This window comes from Akebia trifoliata, chromosome 8, assembly GCF_017979445.1.
Source record: "Akebia trifoliata isolate Shusen 1 chromosome 8, ASM1797944v1, whole genome shotgun sequence".
Lineage (NCBI taxonomy): Eukaryota > Viridiplantae > Streptophyta > Magnoliopsida > Ranunculales > Lardizabalaceae > Akebia > Akebia trifoliata.
The window spans coordinates 40,583,651-40,597,783 of record NC_141382.1 but is presented as its reverse complement, the minus strand read 5'-3'; positions in this window follow the sequence as shown (position 1 = coordinate 40,597,783).

The following is a 14,133-nucleotide window of genomic DNA, read 5'->3' as shown; positions in this document are numbered from 1 at the left end:
ACAACCTCAATTCTAACATACGATTCACTTACAATATTTTAAATACACATTGTTAACAAAATAAAACAAATAAGTAATCCTAAAATATCCTTAAGCAAACGAGGATTGCAGCTCGTTAATAATGAATTCCAAGTGTTAACTTGAAATTTGCCTCTCAAAACTAATTCTTAAATCTATTAAAGTTGAAAAGGTAAAGGTGAAGGATAAGGTGAATAATAAGGGAGTTACCCAATAGGAAACAAATATCTCAAATTTACATTCATCTAAATATAGAAAAAATCATTCTAACACATTTTAGAAATATATACACGTTTGTTCTTGTAAATAATAATAAAATGGTTAAATCATATTATAGTTAAATAATCGCAAATTATGTCACATAATATAAAATATATGAAATAGACAATAACTAAAAAGTAATAAACATTTGTATCTTTTGTCAATCTACTAGTTCTATTTTCAAAATAACAAATCAAATATCGAGCTTCAAAAGCTTATGAAATATTTCAAAATAAAATATAAGTCAATCTAAAAAATAAATAACTCTTTTCATAAACCTGTAAATATTCAACTTTAAAATCTCGTTCTTCAACTTTTAATAAAACAATTATTAATCATAAAGTAAATATGTTAGAAATATAACTACAATCATTATTGAAAATAATTAACCAAATAAAATTTAGATTTTATAAAGTAAAGTATGTTCAATAATTAAGTACAAATACTGGTAGTGTGTTCGTTAAGAGCATTGAGAACCACGCTTGGATACCATCCCAGCCAGGATTAAGAATTATGTTCATCGCTTAATTGATATGGAACCCCACCGTTAATTTCTAATTATATGGTTAATCGTTGTACTTACTATGATTGGCTAACCATTTGTCCAACTTAGATTGGGCGTTGACTGTGATCATAAGAAATAGGTATCTTCACAATATGTTAAAACATTTGACTACTACTAGACAATTAATAATCATTGACTCGTCATTTTCATCTAAGCCTATTAGGCAAACATATAATTTCATAATGTATCTGTACATTTTCTACAGCTATCGTTACATCACATAGTTCACCGGAAAATATATAGAGAAAACTTTCAAATTTTAATTGTGATATTGATCCCAATACATCTCATACTACATAAGAATTTAATATCACAATCATTCATCTTATGATAGTGTGTCACTCCAAAAATGATATTCTAGACTATCATTTTAGGCTTACACAAGCTCTTTAATGGATCCTAAAATAATTATATATATATATATATATTTTTTTCTTTTAGAAAAAAATAGAAAATAAAGTATACAAGTGTGTGAAATGAAAATTCGATTTCCTACCATATAATGGACCAATCCCATAAAAATAAAATAGTATTCATAGCCTCGTGATAATAAATTCGTAAATAAACATGCAACTATTGTCTCGCAAACAATGAGAGTCCACACTCTCATTTAAATTAAACTAAAAAACATCGCATCTACAATGCAATCCTTCCAAAATTCAACCTTTAAACTATTTTCTTTCTCAACTCAATTAAAACTTTAGATATTCTTTAAATAAGTAAAAGTAAATTTTTTAATAAATTTTAATATCAACACTTATTTTATAAAAAAAATTAAAAACAATGACAAAAAATGATCAAAGATAGTTTATGTAGGTAATTCGGGGAAAAACCATCAATGGTTAGTTAAAGCTGTAAAAAATTGGTGAAAATTTGACTAAGGGTTAAAAAAAGTGATTTTTCAAAGTTTTTCAATATGAAAATAAATATTTGGAGATGAAAGTCTTAAATAGAAGATTTGACATCATGTAATATTTAAAACGTAGTTCAAATGAAAAGTTCAAGAAGTTGGGAGTCAAAAACATCAAAAATCGTATTTATTTCTTCAATCCAAAAATTAGATTTTTATTTATTGAGATTTGAATTTTAAAATCATTTTCATTATTTTCAAATGGAGGATAATTCTTTATGTTTATTAAATAATTTAAAGTAATTGAAAATTTCAAATATGACATTTACTTAAATATTTTTAATGAAACTAAGGTGCTGAAAAGTGTACAAGTTGGTGAGAAAAATAACACTGAAAATAAATTGAACTGGAGTTTTTTACACAAGGTAGGGCGATCGAGGTAATTCGCTTGACAAAACTCGAGGGTTGTTGGGACGATGGGTCAGTCGACCGAGGTAGAAGGTAAGTCAACCGAGCTTCCTTGGGTCGATCGAATGGAAGGGGTTGGTCATCCCTTCAACAATTTTTCTCCAAATCAATCAAAACTCTTCAAAAATAATTTTTTAAATCGATTCAATGAGAAAATACATTAAACAAACAATTCTAAACATGATTTGATAAGATATCCATATTTTCTAATTTAAAATAAAATGTACGAGATTTTAAATCAAACACTACGATGCATTGAAAATTATGACTATTAAGAAGGTCTAAAAGTTCCCTACAAATAAAAACTCTAAAAGAACCTAAAAAAGATATAAAGATTCATCATGAAGAACTAAATAATACATTTAAAAGCATGATCTTGTAAAAACATCTTTTATCCTAACTTTAATGAAAATAACATTAGGTTTTTAAAATTGAATTTATGATGCAAATCAAAACTAATATTATTAGGAAGGTCCAAAAGTTCCTTACCTCAAATTTGAAGGTAAAAAACTCTACGATTCAAGAGGAAAATTAAGTTGGGTCAAAGATTTCGTGTCATATATTGTCAAAAATTTTAACTTGTTATATCTTTTTGAAGGTTGTGATGATCCAATCGTTTTGCTTTTCTATGCAAACGTCCAACGAAAACTCAAATTAATTGAAAACTTAAGTTGAAGATGGAGGGATGCCAGGATTTCTCTAGGGTTTTTTTAGAAGAAAAAAAACGTGAGAAATGGATGAATAATTCTCAAAATTTTCGTGGGTCTTAGTATTTATAATGTTAAAATGACATAAAAATTATTATTTTATTTTATTTTAATTAAATAGTATATCTCAAACCCTGATTTTCGTAATTTTATAGTCCATTTTGATTAATTTTTCGGTGTGGATCTAATGGTGTAATTGTTTGCAATAAATTCCAACTTCAAAAAATTTCTCCTATTTATTAATCTGCAAATTTTTCTTGAGATACATGTATAAAAATATGGGGCATTACATATGTATTGAACATTTTGAAAAAGGTTTGGCAATAACATGCCGAATACTTTTCATATGGGATCTCGTGCAAGAAATTGTTCGGTAGTAATTCCTGATCTAAGAATGATAAATTCAGCATAAACATAATGGAATACACGCTATCATTTGGTAGGTACATACCGAACAATTTTTTACATGGAGATCCCATGTAAAAAAATGCATTCGGTATATACCTACCGAAATAGTGCTGATGAGTTCGATATTGACTTACCAAATGTATTGAAAATTTGATTTTTATGCAAACGAAAAAGATAAAATCAATTTTTAGCATGATTCATTTGGAAAAAGATTAAAAACAATTCCAAGAACTATAAATGATAAAACTAACTCCCATTTATCGAAATGCTTAATTATACTAACTAATAAAAAAAAAATATGTTGGTTATGTGGATTTGACTGAACTTTGTTAGGTTTTACAGGATGATAATCCTTATTTCATTCTTTCGCGCCCTATAAATACTAGTGTTGACTATGGCTTATGCCAACCTTCACTCTCTTCTTGATTTCTCTTATAAAGAATTTATGCTTCAAATCAGTAGGAAGGAAAAATTGTGTTTGTTTAGCTAGAGTATGCAGTAAAACATAATAAAATCTAAAAGAGTATTTACATACTTACACATTATTGACATTTAATGTTTAAGTGAGGGTGGCAAGAAAGAAAAAGTGGGTGTAAATAGAATGCCCCTCCTAAATTAATTGATAAACTATGATATGAAATTAGATCTTCTATTTAAAATATTTATTTTGAAATAATTAATTTTTTTTAATCATGCATAAATCCTAATTTTTATAATACACATGTGTTTCCACATGCCACCTACTAGTTTATTTCATAGACACCAAGTCATAGTACAGGTTCAAAATGACAAGGGAAAACTTTGGAAAAAAAATGAAGAAAACGAGAAAGAAACAAGAAAAAATTGAGAAAAAACACTATGTATATATATTAAAACTTATGAAGAAATGTATTCATCAATTAAAGTATAATACATTAGACATTTTTTCTAAATATAATATATTTTTTAGCAAATTTTTTTATCGAATAATTATGTATGATTACATGTTCCCACACATAATTATAGATTTTATGATGATACAAAAAAAAGTCTAACCATCAATGTATCTTCTGAGAAAAATAATACATTATTGAAAAAATAAATTATAGCATCGAGCACTATCATCAAATCCTATATTAAACAATGAACCAAAGTACTAGGAAAAAAAAAACATATGGCCATATAAATTAATCATAGACCTGCATAATTGGAATAATTATTGAAATTATTTGAATGAGTTTTATAATGTTTTGTAAATTGAGATTTTAATTTGAACCAAACCTTTGATAATATTTGAAGAGTGCATTTTAATCTTCAACTGGGATGGTACAAATAATTTAAGAAATTGAGGTATAATAAGTAAATGTTAGCATGCCAATAACAATTTAAACATAAAATTAAAAATTAAAAATAAATTTGGGCTTGATCCAAGGTTTTCAAAATGGACGCTACCGAACAAAATCCCAAATTTAAAATTAAAAATTTAAAGGTGAAAACTAATAATTTTTAAAGTTTTTTTTTTTTTTTGAGTTCATAGAATTTTACCCTCTACATGCATGTGTAATTGGATAATGTTTTTGAACATACGCCACAAGGTGAGCCCAATGACCCTTAAAAGGATTTCAAATGCTAGACTTACTCTAATTTAGAGGTAAAGGTGAGGGCATGTGTCAGATCCAAATTTGACGTCAAATCACTTCGACTATGCTTTTCATTATAATAATAAAGAAAAGTCTCTTTTCGGAAGTTAAAAAAATGTGATTTACACTTCCCAATGTTTTGGTGAATATTAGAAGAATAATGATGAATGCATGTGATTTTGGTACACGGCTGAAGTGGCAAGGGCATAGAACCACACATCTTTTTCTCATGTCTCTAGATGAAAAAGATCTATGGTTCTATGCCTTATCATGTCAGCCGCGTACCCAATCATGTACCAAATCACATGCATTTGTCAAAACTCCTATTAGAAATATCCTTATGTTTTGAAATTGACCACATGCCTCTTTCACCTCAATCTTCTTAATAGATTAATAGAAAATGACCAGAATACCTAGCAACATCAAAAGTTCAGAACAAAAAAATATATATATATATATTTACATCTCAAAAATTGAGGGGAGTAGATTTTAAATAATTATTTTATTATTTTATAAAAATTAATTAAAATTATTTATATTATATATTAAAGTTAAAAAGCCCTCATTTCAAGTTTTCACCTTAGTCCTCAACTTGTATTGAACTAGCCTGCTGATTAGCACTGAGCCACTGAATTTACGATCACCTCAGGCTATTGATAGGCCATAGACAAATCCATGGTAGAAAGTCATTTTGTGCTTCAAGCCAATAATAAAAAAGAGTGTTAATATTATAACTAGAAAGTCTTCACTCGAATCTTGCATTTGTATATCCCGAGAAAATAGATCTATGATTTTGTGTCCATAACATGTCAGCCGAGTATTGACTTTCTAGTTAGAAAATCATATTTCAATATAAAAAAATTACAAATAAGTCCAAGTTCAAGTGATAGGAATCACACCAATCCACTCATGTTTCGAGTACATTCATGTCTAGGATAGAAAGGATGAGTCGAGTAGTATTGTTAGTGTGTGAGGTCATAAGATATTTTATGAATCTAGCGTCGCCCTTGACAACATAGTCCAACTTGATAAAATGAAATCTTTAGTACCAACACAACCAAGTTCTTCGATATCTCCGCAAGCGGACCACATGATCTTTAATACTTGCAAATGTCTTTAATACACTTCCAGTTATTTCATGCTCATTAAGTATGAAACTTATAGAGATGTTAGGTTTCTTCATTTATTAGTACTCTCCAAACATTTTTACAACATTATAGTCTGCTAAACTAGTGGATTAAGGTCTCTTAAATGAGGTTGAGTATGAGAGTATCCTTAATTCAATCCAATACCCTGAGATACTCAATAGGATTACTTCAATCCAAATCTTTGCCCTAGGGCAATAGTGTGGTATTGTCAAAGAAACTCTAATTCTGAATTCAATTTTATTCATAATTTTTCAATTGGAATCACATAAAAAAGAATTTTTTTTAAAAATCTTTTTAAGATCTCACCCTCCTGTCTTTTGGAATGTTTCTTATACATTTCTTTTACGGGAGGCATTCATATCTCTTCCTTGATTTTGGTGATTGATTTTCTTGTCATATCTAATCTGACCATCAGTTATGTATTAATATTTCTTTTTTCCCACCATTATAATTTCTTAATCTTGAATTCATGACCTCCTGTGATAGTTAGGGATCTTCTAGGATGTTAGGTACTATCTGGTTTCCAACCAATTTGAGAACGAGGCATCATCATTATCTTAAGAAAGTTAATGTATGATTAAGCATTTGGTCTATAAACCTACATGATGGGAATCTGGTTAATCACAAAACATAAATGTTGGAAAGGACAACTTCCAACGGGAACGTTTTATGCGTGCTACCATGGTTGCACAAGCAAGGCTTGGAATATCTTTATGCACATTATTATTATTCAAGTCGTTAGATAATATGTCCTACCATGGGTTCAATTTCTTCTTCCTCCTAAGGCTATAAATGGGTCATGTTAGATCCAAAATCCAATCCAATAACATTCTGGTCTAGATTGGTGTTTTGGATTTTGGTAAAGATCCAATCCAATAAGATTTTGATCTGATATCTTATTGGATCGGATCTGTACCAACCTTATCCTGATTCGATAAGGACTAGATCCGATAAAATGTTAGAAAGTATGTAAATTGCATTTTATATTTGTTTAAATATTTGGAGTTTGTCTAGATTTTGTATATAAATAGGATTTGACCTAATTCGATTGTTAATTATCTGAATTCAAATCTCAATATTGATATTTGAATAATAACCCGACCTGATACCTTATTGGCTCAATCTCAGATCTAATCGTTATTGGATTGGTACCAAGATCATCGTCGATGTGATCCAGACCTGATCCATTAATAGTCCCCCTAATGATGTAGGACATATACAACTCTGATTAATTTTCTAATTCTATTAGGTTTTATTTTTTATTTCTAGTTCTAGTAGGATTTCTATTTTATAGTTATGTTAGGAGTACATTTCCTTATTAATTTCTAATTTGTTTTAAATTCGTTTTTATTATTTAAACTAGAATTAGAAGTGTTTAGAAATCTCCAATTTGAATTTTAATAGGATTAAAAAATTTGTATTATATTATAAATATGTTAGGAATGTTAATTTTTAGTATTTTAGTACGATTACAAGTTGTTGTCATGGAGTTATCTATATAAGGAACTCTAAATCCGAAAATCAATCAATTCAATTATATTTTCTCTTTTAATTACTTTTTAGCTTTATGTTTTATTTTCTTTTAAACTATTGATTATTTATCAATTGAATCTATTGATTCAAATTGAATTTTAAGTGTTCTATTGAACACAATCTATTGAATCTATTGATTCATATGCTTCCACTACGTAACCTAGTCCCTCCCACCCTAATCTACTCTTTTGGTGATCTAGAGGCAATCATTCAAGCAATGGAGATGCATTTCCATTTTTTAACCCATACAACAATATTTGAGACCTACTTCAAAGCCGAAAATTTTGTTCTACAACTGAGCCAAGGACCATAAATTATTTGATTATTTTATTTTTTCTCTTTATCGTTGAAATGACAATTTCATTATCAAACGTACCTAACTTATTATAATAATTGTCACTTCAATCATTCATTTCATATGCGTAAGTGAAGCAAGGTAAAGAAAAAAAGAGAAGTAAATTCTTATACCTAATCAATGCTTCTGTTAAGAGTTGTGGTTTTCGGACTCGATTTTTTTCCACTTGATTTGTACTCAGTTGACTTGGCAAGGGCACCAAACCATAGATTGAAGAAAATGATTTATGATTTTGTGTAGGGGTGCAACTTGGTTTGGTTCAAACCGAGTCCGAATTATATATATATATATGAATTATTTTAAGAGTTAGGACATAGATCAGTGGCTTTTTATGGATAAACTAATGATTTTTTATAGATAGATTAGTGATTATTGTATAAAAATTTATGTTCATTATATGTTTGTTTTGTCATTAAAAAATATTACTTGCAATTTATAGCTATTGGCAATGGACTTTGGTTCGCTTTTGGTTCTTATTTAGGTCGGTTCGGTTCCAATCTGACCTCAAATCGAATCAAGTTGCACCCTTAGTTTTGTGCCCTTGCCACTTCAGTCGATTACAAATCAAGTGAAAAAATTTGAGTCAGAAAATCATTAGTCTTCCATTAACAATGTTAGTTTATATTTTATGGGCTTTAAGGTCAAGATTATCATGTCATTGTTCATGGATGTATAATAGATAACTTAAGGCCTTAATCCTTTGACATGGTCCATGTGTAGGTAGTTGGGTTTGGATTCACGAGAGCATGTTCCCGTCATTAAGAGGCTTTGAATGTATTTTTATACATATTACATAGTATACAACATATGGTGCAACCTACGCGGGTTGGCACGAACTCAATCCGATTGATTGGTGTGCCTGGGATAAGTTATGTGGAAAACGAGTTGAACTTGGGTTAGAATATCTCAACCGATTTCGATTTGGGTTTAGGGTACGAGCAACCTGATTCAATAAGAACCCAATACTATATAATAAATATAAACCTTTTATATTAATTATAAATTTTTTATTTAGCTTGTTTTATCCCATATTACTGTTATGGCTTGTGGACAATTAGTTAATATTAATGAGAATTTTGGTTTATTATGATTTGTCTAAATATTCTCTCAATGATGGATATGAAGGTTGTATGTGATTTTATTTACTAGTAGTTTTACTTTTTATGTTGTATTTTTTTAAATGTAAAATTTATTTGCCAATCAAAATCAAATTAGGATTATTTAATAAATTCCAATCCGTCTAACCCGACCAAACCACTCAAAATTACCTAACTTGAGCTAACTCAAATTCAATCCGATTTTAGAAGATCAAGTTTAGTGAGCTTAGCTCGATGGTTGGGTTGAGGGTTATGCTACTTGGGTTTACTCTCCAACTCACCCAGGTTGCAGTCCCAACGCAACGTCACATTGTTCAAATCCTTGTTAGTAATCTCCGATTTAATTTGTAATCATTTTATTTTTCAATGAAAGTATTGCATAGTAGACTATAAATGACAGTTTTTGTGCCAACTGTTATCTTATGTTCAAAACATTAGATGACATTTCAACAAAAAAACATCATCTAATGTATCCAAGTTTGGCACCAAATATAACCCAAATAATTAGTATAAATATGACAATTTTTAGTAAAATTGTTATCAAATATGATACAAATAAGATGAAAATTTATTGGAAAACGGTCATCGAATATTGTACAAATAAATGAAAGGATAGTATAATACAAAAAAAATCATCTAATGTGTAATAAATATGGCGCAAAACAATTTAACATGAATATTTAGAACAAATAAGATGATAAAATTTTACAATCATCATCTAAGTGGAGAGTTTTTTTAAATAAAACACATTATTTACTAAGTTAGTAAGAAAAGTTTTCTGATGCATCACAATATGGTATCCAAAAGGTATGTTACCGTAGTGTTGTAAATGACAAAAGTCTAGGAACTTTGAGAAAAATCTTTAAAAATAAAATTAAGAGTCTATAGCCATTGATTGTCAACACGTTAGATCAAGCTCAAACAATAAAAATTTATTATTTTTATTTTTAATTTGATATTTCAATAAAATCTAGAAGGTTGTGGTTATTTTGGATCTCCAATATTATTATACATGTGGGCCCAACGACCCATAGTAAGATTTCATATCTTACTATGTTAGTAAGTGTAGTCAAATTTTAAAAAAATTATTTAAGGTTTTTTTTTATTAAAAAACTAAAAACTAAACAACTTTGTCCCCGCCCAAACATCTCTAGCTTCCTCTTTTGCACACGAAAATCTCTCACAGATCTCCATATCTGATACGAAGTCGAAGATTTTATAGATACAATTTGCTCTACTCATTGGATCGATCTAATTCATTTGGTCTCTCCATCGACCATCGAAAGTGTGGCGCCCCGCCGAACGCTAACACAAATCCCCATATCTGATCTCGAGGTACTAGGTGGCACCTCGAAATTTCAGCATGATCTCTTCTGTTTATGTTAGCATTCCAAGGCGTTCAACCTACACCTGATAAACGATATACAATCCTGCATACATATACAAAATAGAATACTAGCGGAAGCCTATATACGTCTAATAACATACAAAAGATTAGAGTGCGGAAGAACAAAAATTATATACAGGAATTCCTCACTCTAACAAAATTCCTAACACTCAAGACAGAATCCATAAGACTACCTGGAGAAACTGACACCACTAGGGGGTATAGCCCTAGTACTTACCAGATGACGGACTCTGGTTGTCTATCTGACCAACCAGATGATTCTCATACGTGCTCTATACTTGCATCGCCAAGCTTCAAATCTGAAACTAAAAAAAATGGAGAAGGAAAGGGTGAGTAACGATGGTTACCCAGTAAAGAAACCAACAATTTCTGCCAATAACCTCTCCTAATATGAACGAATAAACATACTGAATCATTTAAAAATATGTAAAATTTTACAGAAGAAACTACGATTAACTGGTACATATAGCTAGGGATGAGCAACTAACCATTTTAAAACTCACATTACATCAATTATCATTACTCATTATAACATCCTCTTCTTATACAAATCTAATTGATCAAATAGAAACAGTAAACACGGATTTTATTTTATGTATCAAAATAAGCAATAGATACATAATACACAATGGTGGAGTATTGGAATTAGAGAATTGGGATTCACGACTGGATCGCTCCCAGTCGGGACATGATGTTACAATTCTTTTCTGGCTTTTAGTTCCTGATTTTGTGACTGATCGCTGTTTACCACACTTGGTTGACCATTTATCCGGCTCAGGCTGGCCGTTTGACGTGACCGTAAGCAATGGGTCTCTTTTCGATGTGTCAGAACGTTCGACTACTATAGATTGTTAGTGATCACTGACTAATCATCTTCGTCTATGCCTATCAGGCGTGCATGTGATTCCCAAATATACAAACCATTCGTATACGACCACCTTTACATAACAAGTTCACTAGTAAAGATAGAGAGGAATAACCTGGATTTCAGTTGTGACTCCAGTCTCATACGCGTCTCATACCACGTATGAGCTTGGTGGTCCCTACCGTACATCCCAGGATAGTACACCACTCCGGATGATATGACGCACTATCCCTTCAGGCATTCACAAACTCTTTAACAGCTCACAAAATAGCTACATATATATGTCATTTTCATTTGAAAACAAAAGAGAAATTAACAATACAAGGTTGAAAATAGATATCCAGTTTCCTACCATGTAAGTATGGCCACCCGGCCTAAAATAAATAACATAACGGAGCGCCTCGCGCTAACAGAAATTTAAATAAACATGCAACCAACAATATTATTCCTAGATATCTGTTCACCAACCTGCACACAACACAACAACGTAAAATGCAGACATCACCCCTCGGGTGTGACTCTGACATTTTACCGTTTCATACCCTTTTTCCCTTTTTTCGATTTTTACAGTTTTCAATCTCTTCAATAAAATATCCATTTTCTTATATTCATCAACTCAATATGAGTTCATTGAATATTAAATCACATTTTCCAATTATAGAATTTATTTCTATCAATAATATTAAAAAAATACAAATTTCATATCAAAACGGGATCCGAGCAGTGCACAAGACCCAATTTATAGAAATAACCCGTTAAAATATCCTACCCACGTATAATTTGTTAAAAAATACAATTAAACATATCAAACATGCAATTTCTGGCGTGAATTTTGAAATAACAAAAGAATTCTATATTTTGGAAATACATAAAAAATTTTCAAATAAAATCCTAAATGCAATTTTCACAATCTACGATTACTAATAGAAATTGAGAGTTCCTTACAATCTTCAGGCGAAACGATTGAAGCACGGGCGCAGAAATCGAGACGATCGACACGAAAATCGAGACGGACCAAACTTCGAAATGACTGATTTTTGAAACCGGCCCAATGGTTTCAAAGATCTCGATGTGCTCGTCTCTTCTACTGCGAAAGACAGTTTGACCCCGAAACCGATGAAAATCGAGGTCGAAGTTACGAAATCTCCGTATAAAAATACGGCTGATTTTTGACTATACGGGGGTGAAAAAGACGAGAAAATGGAAGGAATTTGGGTGGGTTATGTAGAGAATGAGGTTGCGGATATTTCTCTTTTCTACGTCGGAAGACGGTTTGACCCAGAAACGGACGAAATCTGAGGTCAAAGTTTCAAAATTTTCGTATCCAAATACGGCTGATTTTTGACGATATTAGATGAAAAAGAAATTGAAATGGAAAGAGGTTGGGTGGGTTTTGTAGAGAACGTAGCTGTGGACCTTTTTCTCTTCTGTGGCGATCGTCGAAAGTGGACCATTTGCGAGAGATCTGAAGTGGAAAATCGGAGGAAAAACAATTTTTTTTTTCGTATATGTCTCAGCTGTAATGACGCGTTGGGGAAGATGAGTTATATAAAAAAAAATTAAATTTTATTTATATAAAAGTTGGGACGAAATCGGTATTTCGCCTATTGTTTTGATCGATGATAACTTGATCATCCGAACTCCAAAACTGACAAATGAATACTCTATTTCACCCAATTTTTCGTTCTGGATCTAATGGTGTAGTCAATTTCTACAAATTATGTCTCCATAAAAAATTTACTTTTTTTGCCTGAGGTGACCCCTAAACTTGATGTCGTTTTCGTTTTTGTCGATAATTCGACTTCCTGATCTCCAAAAATGATAAATAAATAGTCTATGTTTAATAATTTTTCGTTATGAACCCAATGGTATGATCGAATTTTAAAAATTATTACTCTAACAAAAAGTCACTGTTTTAACCTGGTCCAACCCGATAATCGAGGATTTTGCAATTTTTATATTTGGACTCGCATTTGAGCGTGCTTACAGGCTAAACTATGTTTTTTGATTATTTTGAATCTAATGGTGAGGTTAGATTCCATTAAAAATGATCAAAACAAGGTCCTATAGTTTTACCCTAAGTCCCACTTTCAAGATTTTCTTACAATTCCACTATTTATTTTTTCTTGAGATACGAATTAAAAATTCGGGGTTTTACAGAAAGTGAGTTTTCATTTTTTTTAATGGAATTTTGAACTGGTTCAGTTTTTTTTGCTCATCTAGGGCTTTATCTTGGAAGAATTCTTTGAAGATTTCTGCGTTTTTCTTGTACTCAAACTTTCCAATCAAAAAATAAAAATAAGAAATCAAATCAAATAAAAAAACCTAATTAGGAATCAAGAAATGAAGAGAAAAATTACTTGAATGCAGATGGGAAGGACAACGAAGTTTTGAAGCTTGTCGTAATCGCGAAGAAACAATTGAATCTGAGTTCTTAACAAAGAACAGAACGTCATAAATGGAAAAATATATATATAAAAATTGACGCCAAATAAAATTTTCTCACATACAGATAGAGATTAAATACTCTGAAGAGGACTACATTGAAGAAAAAAGTTTAAAAGAGAGAATTTTTTTTTCCAAACTTTGGGCAGATTCTTGAAAGAAGGGTAATTATAAAAACGCTCCACAAATTAATAAGGCAACCCACACCATAGCTGAATGGGTTAAAAATTTCAGAATGAGCTGATTTTTAGTGAAGATGATCTTTATGATGAGGAGTTTTTTACTGACTTATCTTCTTCTCTCATGGGATCTCCCCTTATCCACCACTTACAATCATCACTAAGACCTTATCCAAATATGATCTCATACTTACTCAATACATTTCT